The sequence below is a fragment of the Polypterus senegalus genome, chromosome 4, assembly GCF_016835505.1.
Source record: "Polypterus senegalus isolate Bchr_013 chromosome 4, ASM1683550v1, whole genome shotgun sequence".
NCBI lineage: Eukaryota > Metazoa > Chordata > Cladistia > Polypteriformes > Polypteridae > Polypterus > Polypterus senegalus.
In genome coordinates, this window is record NC_053157.1 from 69,817,960 (window position 1) to 69,832,101 (window position 14,142).

Here is a 14,142-nt window from a genome sequence, read left to right on the forward strand (position 1 = left end):
TTTGGATCTGGCATACTAGTTATAAAAAACTGAAAATGTAAAAGTACACACTAATTTATGAGGCACAGGTATTTTACTTGAGTCAAGCAGGCAATCACAATCTGAGAACAATACCCTTTTATAGGACTCGTCAAAGCATTAATTTGTTTTATATATTCCGATCAGTCAGAGCAAATTCTTTTAATCTGAAAAAACTGGGAGACAGAGATTGTCAACCAAAGACTGAGGATGAAAACTAGTGTCAGGTAAGAGTGCATTATGGTCAGCAGTTTCTCCAAAAAGAGAAGGCCCTTATACCTATTAGCACTAATGCTTTCCAGTATGATTGCTATGTATTGCTCTATGCAATTATTCTTTGTATACCGTAATTTCTTCCCACTAAGGATCACAGTTACTCCTAACTATTTCTTGCTATGATACTGGTTATTTATTCACTGAATTGCTGGCTTTTGGAACAGCTTTCTCTGCTCTCTACATCGTGCTACAGGTTTGAATTCAAGTACCTTTTCCAAACACTTAGCTATTTTTGCTCCTTGCAGGCAAAATAAAAAGGATGCAAAAAAATCCCTTTTAAAGGGAAAAAAGCTATAAAAATTCTCACACAGCTCCTTAGTGGCAACCAAAAACAACAAAGTTTCCAAGCGTAAAAGTTGTTTTATAATTAACTGTCACACACAAGTAAAACACACAACACTGGGCACTTCTACTTCATAATGCAAGGATGACATCAGCACACTTGTATGTCAGTCTCAGTCGTCTCTGCAGTATTTCAGTTTATTGCTCCATTGTCTTTACAGTTAAAGAAGGTATTTTGATCTGCTCGCTTTGCTAAAGTCAAGATGGGTTCAGCTGCAGCTCCCTGATTCCATGGCTCTGCTGGACAGCCAGTGGGATTGCAGGTTTTTTAGATAGATAGATAGATTGATTGATTGATTGATTGATTTGTCACTTGGTTTACTTGACTTGAGTCAACCCTCCCCCAACCCTAATCTTAACTGTAGTGTAACCTGGTGATATTACTGACATATAATATAAAGTGACATCCTGCTCAATGGAATGGAGCTCTAGAGGTCCACAGCTAGAGTCTATTGTGCTAAAATCTGTCTGGCTGCTCTCTGTATACAGTAATTAGAGATGCAACGATACACACACTTCCTCAGTGACCATAAAAGTGGCACTACAACTAAATTACCATGAAGCTTAAAAAGCAGATCCTCAAAAAAACAGTCAGTTGTACTGAAAATTGGATTTATATTGGGTCCCAATCAAACAGAACATCATTAATTCTAATTGACCTAATTGTTTAATTAGACTGATTTTTTGCTTCTCTTTATTTTGCATTCAGAAAAGTGTACTAATATGGTATTTAAGTATAGAAATCTAGCAGTTTAGAAGCTCTAGAGGTGCTTTGAAAATATCATTATTCACGTTTAACTTTATTTTACCATTTTCATGTTAAATTAATTGTTTTCAGTGGAGTTTTCGTTCTCTAATATATCCAAATACAGTACAGACACAAGTTCAAATGACACTACTACTTCGCATGAGTCCAAAAGACTTTAGTAAAAAAAGGGTTAAATAACCCAAATGTTAAAAATGAGAATTTTTTTAAGAATGAAAGAAAAAAATGTGTTACAACAGTGTAACACATACATGTTTACTACATTCCAAAGAAAGGATAGGCAGCGATAATTTTAATTTCTGGACTGAGATAAAAAAGTAAAAAATGGAAAATGACAACTTACATAATGAACAGAGTCCAGATAAAGGATGATGTTAGTTTGGGATAAACACTTGCAGCCACAGTGGTCAGCAGGACTGAACGTGAGAACCACTAATTTAAGCCTTTTCTTATTTATTAGCTTGGTGCTGAATTTTAAACAGAAAGATAATGTTGCGCTTTCTTGAAAGAGTATAGGTCCCCTCCTGTGGACTGGCACTCCTGTCCAAATTTAGGTCTAAACTTATATCTGGTGCCTCCAGTGACTATAAAGCAAAATTGAATGGTTTAGTTAAATGAATATGTGTAATTTTAGCACCATTATGTCTTAGTTTTTGTTATTATTATTATTGGATATGCAAACATGCACAGAGTTTGAACATGTTTAATCTATCAAAAAAATTGGAAGTATGTATGTGTTGCTTGGCAGAATAAAACAATAATTTATAGACTTATATTTGGACTTCAATTTTGTGTTATGCTTCAAATTCATCAGAGTAGCTTTGGGTTTGAACAATGGCTATTAAAAAAAAACTTCTCTCTAGTGGACTCAATGCATGTTGTTCTCAATTACTGTTTTCATGTTGGTTCTCTGTTGAAGGAATGTTTAATCTAAGATGGATAAAGCTGTGCAGGCAGTTGACTCAATTTTTTGCTTCTGGGCTATACATAAATTGTTAACATATGTGCAGTACTCAAAATGTAGATATGTTAACCTGAAATGTGAAAACATTAGGAAACTCTTTGCCTGGCTTAGTTTTGTCCTTAATGAGAAGTCGGGTGATTTTGTAAGAGATAAGCTCTGCTTTGTGTTGCTGACATAGCTTTAGTGTATTCTGTTTAGAAAAGAAAAATAGCAGTTAATGGAAATACTGTTTTTCGCATTGGAAAAATTAAGCTCATTATACCTTAAAAACCGTTTTGGCATGAACAACAATAAAAACAAAAGTAAAGGGAATAAGAGTACAGTATAAAAGTGTAATTGGTTTTCTTATTCTGTTCATTAGATGTATTTATATGGAAACAGTTGCCTTCACAGAAGTTGGACATTGTTCTTGCTTTTGAGATGGACTTTACTAGGAAATTGGATTTTCTAAAGATAATTTAACATTGAGAATATCAAAGTATAAGAATAACCATCATGGGCCAGCACTGTACTCCACAAGATATGTTAAATATTCTAAAGTTCAAGGTGAAGCAGTTCCTCGTAAACATACTGTAGATTCATGCATACATGCACATATAGAATATCAAACTCACATAATCCTGTGAGTACCCTGGACAAAATGCCAGTCCATCACAGGGCACACATACTGTATGCACACAGCAATCACTGCATCCTTGTAGCATCAGAGTAAACCACCGCAGCACTGTTCTGCCAAGTGCACTTTTGGAGATTAATATTTTAAGCCAGTTCATAGCGTTTAATTATAATAAATGATAATTCTTTATTGTTTCTTAGTGAGAGCAATAGGTGTGTTAAATTATAAACATACCACAAGAAAATTAGTTTTACATGAGTCTTTCAAAAATAATATAATTTGTCCAGGAACTACAAAACAAACCAGTTATTTCAATAATAACTGGAAGAATAATAGAAAAAATCTAATTAAATAGAGAGTTCAGTTAATCACAGCCTTCATTTAAAGTTTTAACTGACATTCTGATCAGCTATTATAGCCTTCCAGGAGCAAATTTGCTCACCCCTAGTATCAATGGCTGAGTTGATGCTGTATGTATGTAGCTGCTTTGCAAACACGTACTTGGCACATATCATTTCATAGGCAAACACATGTGCATTTTCCCATCAAATACACATAATTTCTTTTTATTGTAATTTTTATTTTAGTACTAATATACAAATCTAATGACGACTATTTTTGATTTATGTCCCTTTACTCTTGGCCTTATTTCTTCAGAAAACTCCTTGAAACTCTCTTGCTCAATGTCGTCTGCTCTTTCTCTTTCTTGGCTCTTTTAGTTAAGTACAAATTATTTCTTATTGTTTCTTTTTTTTAAATTAGTTTTACCATACTGGAAAGTATTACCTCATTTGTCCCATTAAATGTTGTCAGGGTTTAATTAATCAATTAGTATATTATCAAACTGACAAGAATGCTGCAGAAACAAAATTGCAAAGTGTAACATATTTGATCCATTATTTCATATCCCATGTTCATAAAGTATCAGAGGTTTCCACATTCATAGTAGGAATTTGATTAATTAAATATTTAGCAGCTACATTTAATGTAATGTGAAAAGGCGCTATAGAGATGCCCAACCCAGCATAAAGAGACAGGGAGGCACGTGTGAAAATAACACAAATTAATTGTCTTCACCTGTGGGGCAAGTCTTCCCTGTGTCCCACAGGCACAGCACAGTTTCAAAAGCACAAAATAAATACACCAAAACAAAACACACTGGTCTTCACCACCACTCCTCCCGGCAATCATTGTTGTTGTCGTTGTCGTCGTCCTCCTCCTTCTCCTCCCCCTCCCGACTCTGGCTCCCGGAGTGGTGGCTGCTGGCTCCTTATATAGCAATACATTTTGCAAATTTATTAAAAATAAAAAAATTGAGAAAGCACATGTACATAAGTATTCACAGCCTTTGCTATGAAGCTCAAAATTGAGCTCAGGTGCATCCTGTTTCCCTTGATCATCTTTGAGATGTTTCTCCAGCTTAATTGGAGTCCATCTGTGGTAAATTCAGTTGATTGGACATGATTTGGAAAGGCACACACCTGTCCCACAGTTGACAGTTCACATCAGAGCACAAACCAAGCATGAAGTCAAAGGAATTGTCTGTAGACCTCCGAGACAGGATTGTCTCAAGGAACAAATCAGGGGAAGGTTACAGAAAAATTTCTGCTGCTTTGAAGGTCCCAATGAGCACAGTGGCCTCCATCAACCGTAAGTGGAAGAAGTTCGAAACCACCAGGACTCTACCTAGAGCTGGCCGGCCATCTAATCTGAGTGATCGGGAGAGAAGGGCCTTAGTCAGGGCGGTGACCAAGAACCCGATGGTCACTCTGTCAGAGGTCCTCTGTGGAGAGAGGAGAACCTTCCAGAAGGACAACCATCTCTGCAGCAATCCACCAATCAGGCCTGTATGGTAGGGTGGCCAGACAGAAGCCACTCCTTAGTAAAAGGCACATGGCAGCCCGCCTGGAGTTTACCAAAAGGCACCTGAAGGACTCTCAGACCATGAGAAACAAAATTCTCTGGTCTGATGAGACAAAGATTGAACTCTTTGGTGTGAATGCCAGGCGTCACGTTTGGAGGAAACCAGGCACCGCTCATCACCAGGGGCCTCATGTATAACGCCGTGCGTAGAACTCGCACTATAACATGGCGTAAGCACAAAAGCCGAAATGTGCTTACGCACAGAAAAATCCAGATGCAGGAATCTGTGCGTACTCCAACTTCCACGTTCTTCCGCTACATAAATCCCGATCAGCGTGAAAACTAACGCTCGTGCACGCGCTTTATGTCTCCTCCCAGAATTACGCCTCTTTGAATATGCAAATGAATATAAATCGCCCTTAAACTCAGCCTTCTGTGAAAAGACAATGGGAAAAGCACGGGGGAAAATATAACGATTTCAGCGAATACCAAGTGGAGGCAAAGGAAAAACATACTATTTGTTCAAATAAACCGTGGTATAATCAACAAAAGGAAGTTGATCGAGTGACATAGCGTGTTGGAGAAACTTGAAAGCTCAGATATCAGTCGCCGTGAAAAGGCGAGTCGTAGCCTACCGTCTGAGTGTCATATGCAAGCTTTTTAGGGTACAGAGGAAAAAAAAGGCACAGTGGGGAAAAAAAGCACGAAATGTCAACTTCAATCTCGAAATTTCCACTTTAATCACGTAGTTTATTTTGTCATTTAGTAGAACATTATAAACGTCATCTTAAAATCATTTACTTAACCAGTTTCTCAAATCACATCGTAATTAAAGTAGCACGTTAAATGCTTTGTTTTGTATTTGATCTTCTACTCGTATGTGATCTATGTGTGTGAATCACTACTTGCTTCTTAAACTGGCTCTCTTCCTCCGACTGGACACAGAGTCCATTACATTCGTGATATTACAGCTCTCTGAATAACTAAAATACTGAGATGTATACGTGATATTAAGAGTTAAAACACGTTATTAAATATGGGTTTTACAGCGCAGCGATTGTGCACGACCATCGATGAAATTATTGCAGCAGTACTCAGGGACGGCTCTAGGCTTGTGGTGGCACTGGGCAGAAAAAGAATCGGTGGCTCCTTCGCCCCCCAATGTCAGTGAGGTAGCTTATGCAAGGCGGATGGCCACGTCCGTTGCAGACACTACCGCCTCGTGCTCATGACACAAGCATTTAACTTTTGTCGAAATTTGCCGCTGCATTTTTAGCTGTGTCGTTATTTTCTCTTTCGGTTTTATATTCAATATGTATTGGCGTGGCCGCCCATGCAGTTCTTGCTTTTCTTTCTCCAAGTAACCGATTGCCACACAATCAGCTCTGTAATAGACGTTAAGCCATCTGTAAACTTAGAGCGCTGATTCTCAAAGTTTAAGGAACATTGAAATATCTTCGTAGTACATGTTTAATTATTCTATCCTTCACGCCAGTCCCAGTGAAGAATATAGATTATTTAAATGAAGTTAAAGTTTTACCTGTATAATATAATAAACATATTTTGCTGCATTTCATCTTAAAAATGATATTGTCATCATATGTAAATACGCGCTTTATAAAGTGGCGCAGGTTGTGTAATATTATAACTGTAGTGTAAGTTTATAGTGGAGTAATTGTACTTATAAGTACACACAGTTCTACAAGGAGCAGTGATTGAGTGCGTTTATAGTTCTTGGGATGAAACTGTTTCTGAACCGCGAGGTCCGTACAGGAATGGCTTTAAAACGTTTTGCCGTGGCTGAGGTAGCGTGTGCCTGATGCTGTATACCGATAATTCTCTTTCCGATCAGCTGCTGCTGTGATTCACACTCAGATACAGTGATATAAATACTCCGAGTCGTGCAGTGAGAGAAATATGGAAAAAGATGATCCGCTGTGGCAACTCCTAACGGGAGGAGCTGAAAGAAGAAGGTGCAGTGAGAATAACAACGCTAAAGCAGTTATGGTATTTGGAATACTATGGCTATTCCCTGGACCATTATATTGTTACAAGTTAATTACAATCAGATGCGTTACACTGAAACTAACCGCATATTGTTTATTATTGTATTTATAAAGCCGCGTCATGAAAATAATGAGTAATCACACAAGAACAGTACCATTGCTTTGACGCTGGGTGCCGCCAGTCTGCAAAACTGAGCGGAGAACTTGCGTACGACAAGACATGAGGTACCGTGGAAAAGTGCGTGGCTTTACGACAAGTGTAGGTTTTATACATCGCGATTTGAACATGGAAAAGTTCTTACGCAACATTTCTGTGCGTACGCACCGTTTATACATGAGGCCCCAGGCCAATACCATCCCTACAGTGAAGCATGGTGGTGGCAGCATCATGCTGTGGGGGTGTTTTTCAGCGGCAAGAACAGGGAGACTAGTCAGGATAAAGGGAAAGATGACTGGAGCAATGTACAGAGACATCCTGGATGAAAACCTCCTCCAGAGCACTCTTGACCTCAGACTGGGGCGACAGTTCATCTTTCAGCAGGACAACAACCCTAAGCACACAGCCAAGATATCAAAGGAGTGGCTTCAGGACAACTCTGTGAATGTCCTTGACTGGCCCAGACAGAGCCCAGACTTGAATCCGATTGAACATCTCTGGAGAGATCTTAAAATGGCTGTGCACCGACGCTTCTCATCCAACCTGATGGAGCTTGAGAGGTGCTGCAAAGAGGAATGGGCGAAACTGGCCAAGGATAGGTGTGCCAAGCTTGTGGCATCATATTCAAAAAGACTTGAGGCTGTAATTGCTGCCAAAGCTGCATCAACAAAGTATTGAGCAAAAGCTGTGAATACTTACATACATGTGATTTCTCAGTTTTTTTTATTTTTAATAAATTTGCAAAAACCTCAAGTAAACTTTTTTCACATTGTCAGTATGGAGTGTTGTGTATAGAATTCTGAGGAAAAAAATGAATTCAATCCATTGTGGAATAAGGCTGTAACATAACAAAACGTGGAAAAAGTGATGCGCTGTGACTACTTTCCGGATGCACTGTATAGATGTATATGATTGGTCATTCATATTACATATCACAGCTGTGCATAAAAGACAAGGAAATAAATTGCTTCAGCAAAATTTTTATCATTATACATCATTACACACAAAGCTTCGGTCAGATTTTGATCACAGTTTTGACTCTGTTGAGACTGATGCGTTTGATGAAGGATTTCATTCTATTCTTATTTTGTAAGTGCTGCTTTTTATATAACTTTGAAACATTGCAGCATGCAGTTTTAGAGTTCAAGTGTCATGGATTAAATTGATATATCAGGGCGCTGCCTGCTGCATCTTCTCCCTATGTTAGTTTATTGAGCAGTGCTCTTTCAGTTTCAACTTAGAGTACAGACAATGTTTCATAGTGTGCCCATGAGTATTGTTACTGTATACTTGTAGCCCTTGAAGTTTTATGTGAGGACTCCCTCTTCATCACAAATCACTGTATTATGTCACCGATGTTGCTGTGACAGAGAGATAAAAAAAGGTGTTTCCGCTAGTGGCTTCATCACAGTACAATCTCCCCCAACCTCCCCCACCCCACCTCATTCACACACAACTACCAAAGGGATTGGCAGCATGTATGATATTTCTTGTCCCATTTTTATTCGTGCTTGCATCAGAAACCAGAAGTCAGAATCAAGCGTGATTACAAATAATTAAAATCAAAGAGCAGCCTTTGTATAAGGGAAAGTTTGAGTGGGATTATGAAGCGAGTGCTTGGTGATGTGAGCGTGATTAGAAATGGGATAAAAAGTGTTACACAGCTCTTTTGATTCCTTTGGTGCCAGTGGCGGTGGCAGGGGTAGGGGTGAGGTAGATTATACTGGTAACAAGTCTCATGTACCCGCGACACAGTGACTCAAAAGTGGCTGAGAAATACTCATTTAAGTGTATGTGTCTGTATAACTAGCTCTGCACTCAGAGCTGCCAAGCCTTTGTCCCCACAGCCATAACCCAGCATTGGAAGAAGTTGGTATGAAAATGTATGTACAAAAGATATATAACTTCTACTGCAATACTTGTTTTTGAGAGATTGTATAGGTGCAAGAGGCTAAATGTCTCTCTATTGTACAGGGTGAGGCAGAAAGGACGGATGTCTTTGAAATGGCTAGAACTCACCACTAGGTGGAGTGACAGATGTGCGGTAGGTGGCGTTAGGTTCGCAAAGTCTTAGCATTTTTTTATTTTCTTTTTAGTTGAAGTCATGGAGCCGTGGACGATAGAACACCGCGTTTTTGTGTACGACTGTTTTGTCAAGAACAACCAATCTATTACCTCAGTTCAGCGTGAGTTTCGTTGCCATTTCAATATCCACAGAAATAAAGCTGTTCCCGCTCGTAACACTATCCTACGTTGGGTTTCAGCACTTCGTACACGAGGTACATTAATGAATAAAAGACCTCCGGTTGCTACACGAACGGCAAGTACCCCTGAAAATGTGGAAAACGTACGACTAGCCCTGCTGCATAGTCCAAGTCGTTCTGCTCAGAAGCATTCTTCTAAACTTGGCCTCAGTAATCGTTCTGTAAGGCGTATTTTGCATTTAGACCTGCATTTCCATCCCTACAAATTGTCAAATGCTATTTCAATATAAACTGAAATCTTTCAATAAATTTCTTTGTAAGAAAAAATTAACAAATTTTTGATTTTGTAAAAAAGTCCATCCTTTCTGCCTCACCCTGTAAAAAAAAATCTTGGGGAGGGAGACGAGACGTGATCTTTTCGAAAGACAATTTGAAGTCCCACGAGAGACACTTTAACTTGCTCCCAGCTATTAAAACAATGACAAGCAAAACACGCAGCTCGCCAGCAGTAGAAAGCCACCAGATGATCCGACCACTTCTCCTTGAGTGCATTCAGCCACCTTAACCCCCCCAAACCCCTCACAACACTAGCGGCAGAGATGCGAAATGGCAAAAGGGCAGCTGCTGTACAGGCTTTTAAATGATTGGGCAGCGTGACAAGCAGAACAGGCAGCTCGCCAGCAGATGATCCAACCGCTTCTCCTTAGCGTATGTTCAGCCCCACACCCCCCCTTCACAACGCGAGCAGCAGAGACACAAAGTGGCTGTACAAGCTTTAAAATGATCAACAGGCAGCGCAACAGCAGCAGCAGAAAGACAGCAGATGACCCCATGGCATCTCCTTAGTATGCATTCAGCCGCCCCCCTTTCACAATGTGAGTAGCGTTATACTTCCTGCGAGAAAGAGATTTTACCAAAACCCTGGGCTGGAAATAAAAGACAAGTATTGTTTTTACAACATCACGCAAGACAAGGCAATGAGACATCATTTAAAACAAGTCCACGGTCATCTAACCTAGCAGTTGTTGGATTACTTTTGGCAGACATGCTTTGTGTACTCCCAGCTCTTAAAACGACAAGCAAAACACATAGCCCACCAGCAACAGAAAGCCAGCAGATGATCCGACCGTTTGTCCTTAGCTTGTGTTCAACCACCCTAACCCCCTCACCCCCCACCCCTTTTAAACACGAGTGGCAGAGACACGAAGTGGCAACAGGTCATCTGCTATACAGGCTTTGAAATGATTGGGCAGTGAGACAAGCAGAACAGGCAGCTGGCCATCAGCAGAAAGACAGCAGTCTGATCCAAAGGCAACCCCTTAGCGTGTGTTCAACCGCACCCCCTTCACAATGCGAGCAGCATTATACATTCTGCAAGAAAGAGATGTAACCATGCCCGGGGCCGGAAATAAAGGACAAGTATTGTTTTTACAAAAGTTTTAAAGTAAAAGTGAAAATAATGCATATGTAACAATTCCCATGAAAATAAAAATCTCTTTAAATTGCATAACCAGTAAACCAAACCTGATGGTGGGCAAGCGAAGCGAGCAGGGGCCAGAGCCTAGTTTTACCAAAAAGAAACACAATGTTTTCAAACAGGGGGACACCATAACTTTGCAATGCTATGCAATATGCCATGTGAACTTGGCACAATGAGAGCTGTTAGACTGGGGCACAAAAGAAACTTGATTCCAGGGTTGTACATCATAAATTGTCTTGGTTATGTACTGTAAAATTCAGTTATTTGGAGGGAAATACCTAAAGCACCAATTTGTTTGTGTTTTATTTAGTTAAACTTGGTATAAACAAAGGTTTTTAATCATATAAATACTTCTATTTGTGTCTCATTAAATCAGCACGCAGTACTTTCCAGTTTCTATCAGTGGATATATTGTTACAGTATTTGACTATGGAACATACTGTGTAATGCATTGCTATCAACTTGTTTATTAGTGGTCTCTATTTCTGAAATAGCAAGCACAGCTGGTTTTCCTGGAGACATCTGTTTTGGTTTTCCAAATGTTGTACTAGAACGCGATTGACTTGGTTGCAACTTCATCCCCAGGTCCAACATCAGTCTTCTGAGGTAAATTAACACAACATAATGTTGTACTCCATTTAAAGTGGAAAATCAGAATTTCTGAGTTTTCAACTGAAACCTCCCTTAAGTCGGATGTCCAACTCAGAAACTTGGGGCCGATCTGTCAAGCCTGAGTTTGTCCAACTTCAGATCATGACATCAATCCAAAATGGTGACCTACACCGCAAACTTTAATAGTGTAAGCTGTAGTATTGTACTGTTCATTAGCACTTCTGTCTGTTTGTGCCTTATTAAGTCTGTTGAACACAGCACAGAGTACTCTCCAACGTCTATCTGTGGACATGTTGCTATGATGTATGAGGCACAAAATTTTGTGTATTGCATTGTTGTCCGCTGCTATTTATTCCGATGGAGCAAGCACAACAAAGATTTTCTGAATGTTTTACTGGAATGCAGTCAACTCGGGCATGACATTATTCCCAGCTACGACTTCCGAGATAAATGGAATAAAGCCTAAGAACATCATAATCTGTTAAAGTTAGGGAACATAATTGACAGGCAAAGAGTAAAATAACAAGTTGTGTGCTTAAGACAATAGTGGCAAATAATCTGATTAATGCTGTGGTTTCTGGAGTTGGAAGTGTTAAGATAACTTTGCCTTTGATGATTGTCTGCCTTTTCCTTATGCAATATATCTGTTTTTTCTCCATTGTAGTACAGGTAGTCCCCAGGTTACGGACATCCGACCTACGACATATGAACGGGGCCGCAGCTGCGACACATGCGCCTCAGTAACTGCCGCTCCGTTATCTTCGGCCTGGGGACGCTGCAAGCGGTGGCTGGATGGAAGCTGGAGGGGGCGATTTCGCTGCTCGCACACGGAATGTTAGTGTCCCTCATGCGGTTCCTGGCAGCAAGCGATTTCACTGCCCACCTACCATACACGGCTGCCCCATTCATAATCGATGGGCGGCTGGTGATGTTGCAAGCAGTGACCCGGTTGTGTGGGGCGATTTCTCTGTTTGCGCAGTGTAGTGTCCATCAGGCGGCTCCCAGCGGCAAGCAATTTCACTGCCCGCCCACCACACACGGCTGCCTCGTTCAATCTCGGTGGGCGGCTGGTGATGCTGCAAGTGGTGACCCGGTTGTGGCTGAATGGAGGCCATTGAGGGTGTACGGGGCGGCAGGGGGTAGCATTGTAGTGTGCCTCGGATGGCTGCCTGTTGAATGGGGGCAGTGGTGGGCGATTCACTACACACCTTTTGCCACTCTCGTTGGGCAAACGCTTCAGGCAGCATACTGTAGTGGAGGTGACTGTGAGGTGGGCTGGTGATGAACCACCCTCGCTGCCCCCATTCGTTCTCAATAGCAAGCCTGCTTATACCGTTATGCACATAGCAGGAAGTTGTCTCTTGTCAGTACATCAGACGTGTTGATGACGGGTGCCTTCCTGCTGTGATAGCATGTACAGTGCTGTGTAGAAGAGCTCATCTTAACATTTTGTCTTTACCCTTCAAGAATCAAAGTCTCTGAAACACAAATCTGATGCAAGTGCCGGTGATACAGTAAAGAAGAGAAAATAATGTAGCTGTTCTGACTTACATGCAAATTCAACTTAAGTACAAACCTACAGTCCCTATCTCGAACATAACCCTGGGACTGCCTGTAATAGTACAAGTATTGTCATTTGTACAGATTACAGTTAAATTTTTACTTGCATGTCCAACCAACATGAAATACATTGCAATTCTCCAGTGCCATGACGAACAGGAATGTATTAAAATAAATACCTTCATTTTGTTGAAAAGGAGACACAAATCAGCTTGCCTGATGTACTCTTTTGCCCTCCTCAGGTATCTTTGGTGTTCATGCAACCTTGTGGAAAAAACTTGATTAATAACTCTAGTAAATCAATTGATGATAATAATGATATGAAATGATAATTAAGTGATGGGACTCTGATTGAATTATTAGTTATGAATAAATTATATTCTGAATGATTAATAATAAAAATTAATATTAATTATGTTCATTGTGCTATGTAGTTAAAAAGTCAAATAGAATGTAAGTGTAAGGCTGTTACCTAAAATCAAAATGTCTCATGGTGTCTCCAACAAGTGAATAATGTAAAAAACTATTTTGAAAAAAACAAAAACTAATTTTCTTTAAAATTCATATTTTATTTATTTAATAATTTATATGTTTAATAGTTTCAGAGATCCTATAATGGCTAGTAGGGGCTAGGTTGTTATTTTTGTGCATAGGCAGTTATTTTTGGACAAGGTCTGAGTTAGCCACACAGAAAAGGCTCCAGAATAGGGGAGTGGATTGTAATTTTGTCAAAGAAATTATTTTATTATCAAATGTCTATTTATGATTGTTGTCTTTCAGTACTAGATAATTACCACTGGTTGGTAACGTCTTTTCCAGTCTCATTATGCAGTAGCTATGTCAGCTGGTGTATGACCTGATCAGTCACTTAGCTTTTGAAAACTGTGATTGAAAACAAATTATCTTTCATCTTCTTGGTAGGTGGCGAGTTCTAGCGGCTAAGAAAGAGGGCTTTGAAAAGTTGCAGGATCAAATTACACACTTGGTGCATTGTTTAACACTAAGCTTGTTACTATGTCTGGGTTTGTAAGTTGTAATAAACATGCACCTTGTGCTTTATATTGTATATAATGTGTAGTATTTTCATTGTACCATGATATATTCATCAGTGTTAGAAATAAGTAAAAGTATATTTTTCACCAATGGAAATGCTGATTCTGTGATATCTTAGTGGCTATGTTTCTTCACAGTTTTAGAGTTCTCAGTTTGAATTTAGGCCTGGTCACTTTTGTATGAATCTTGCATGTTCTTGTTTTGTATTCTTGAGCATCCCTTTTG

The 14,142-nt window shown here is 39.6% G+C and overlaps 1 protein-coding gene across 6 annotated transcripts in view; it reads left to right on the forward strand.

Moving 5' to 3' along the window:
- lpar1 (lysophosphatidic acid receptor 1) overlaps positions 1-14,142 on the forward strand; it is a 128,968-nt gene that overhangs the window by 86,801 nt on the left and 28,025 nt on the right. The gene's annotated exons all lie outside the window — the stretch shown is intronic.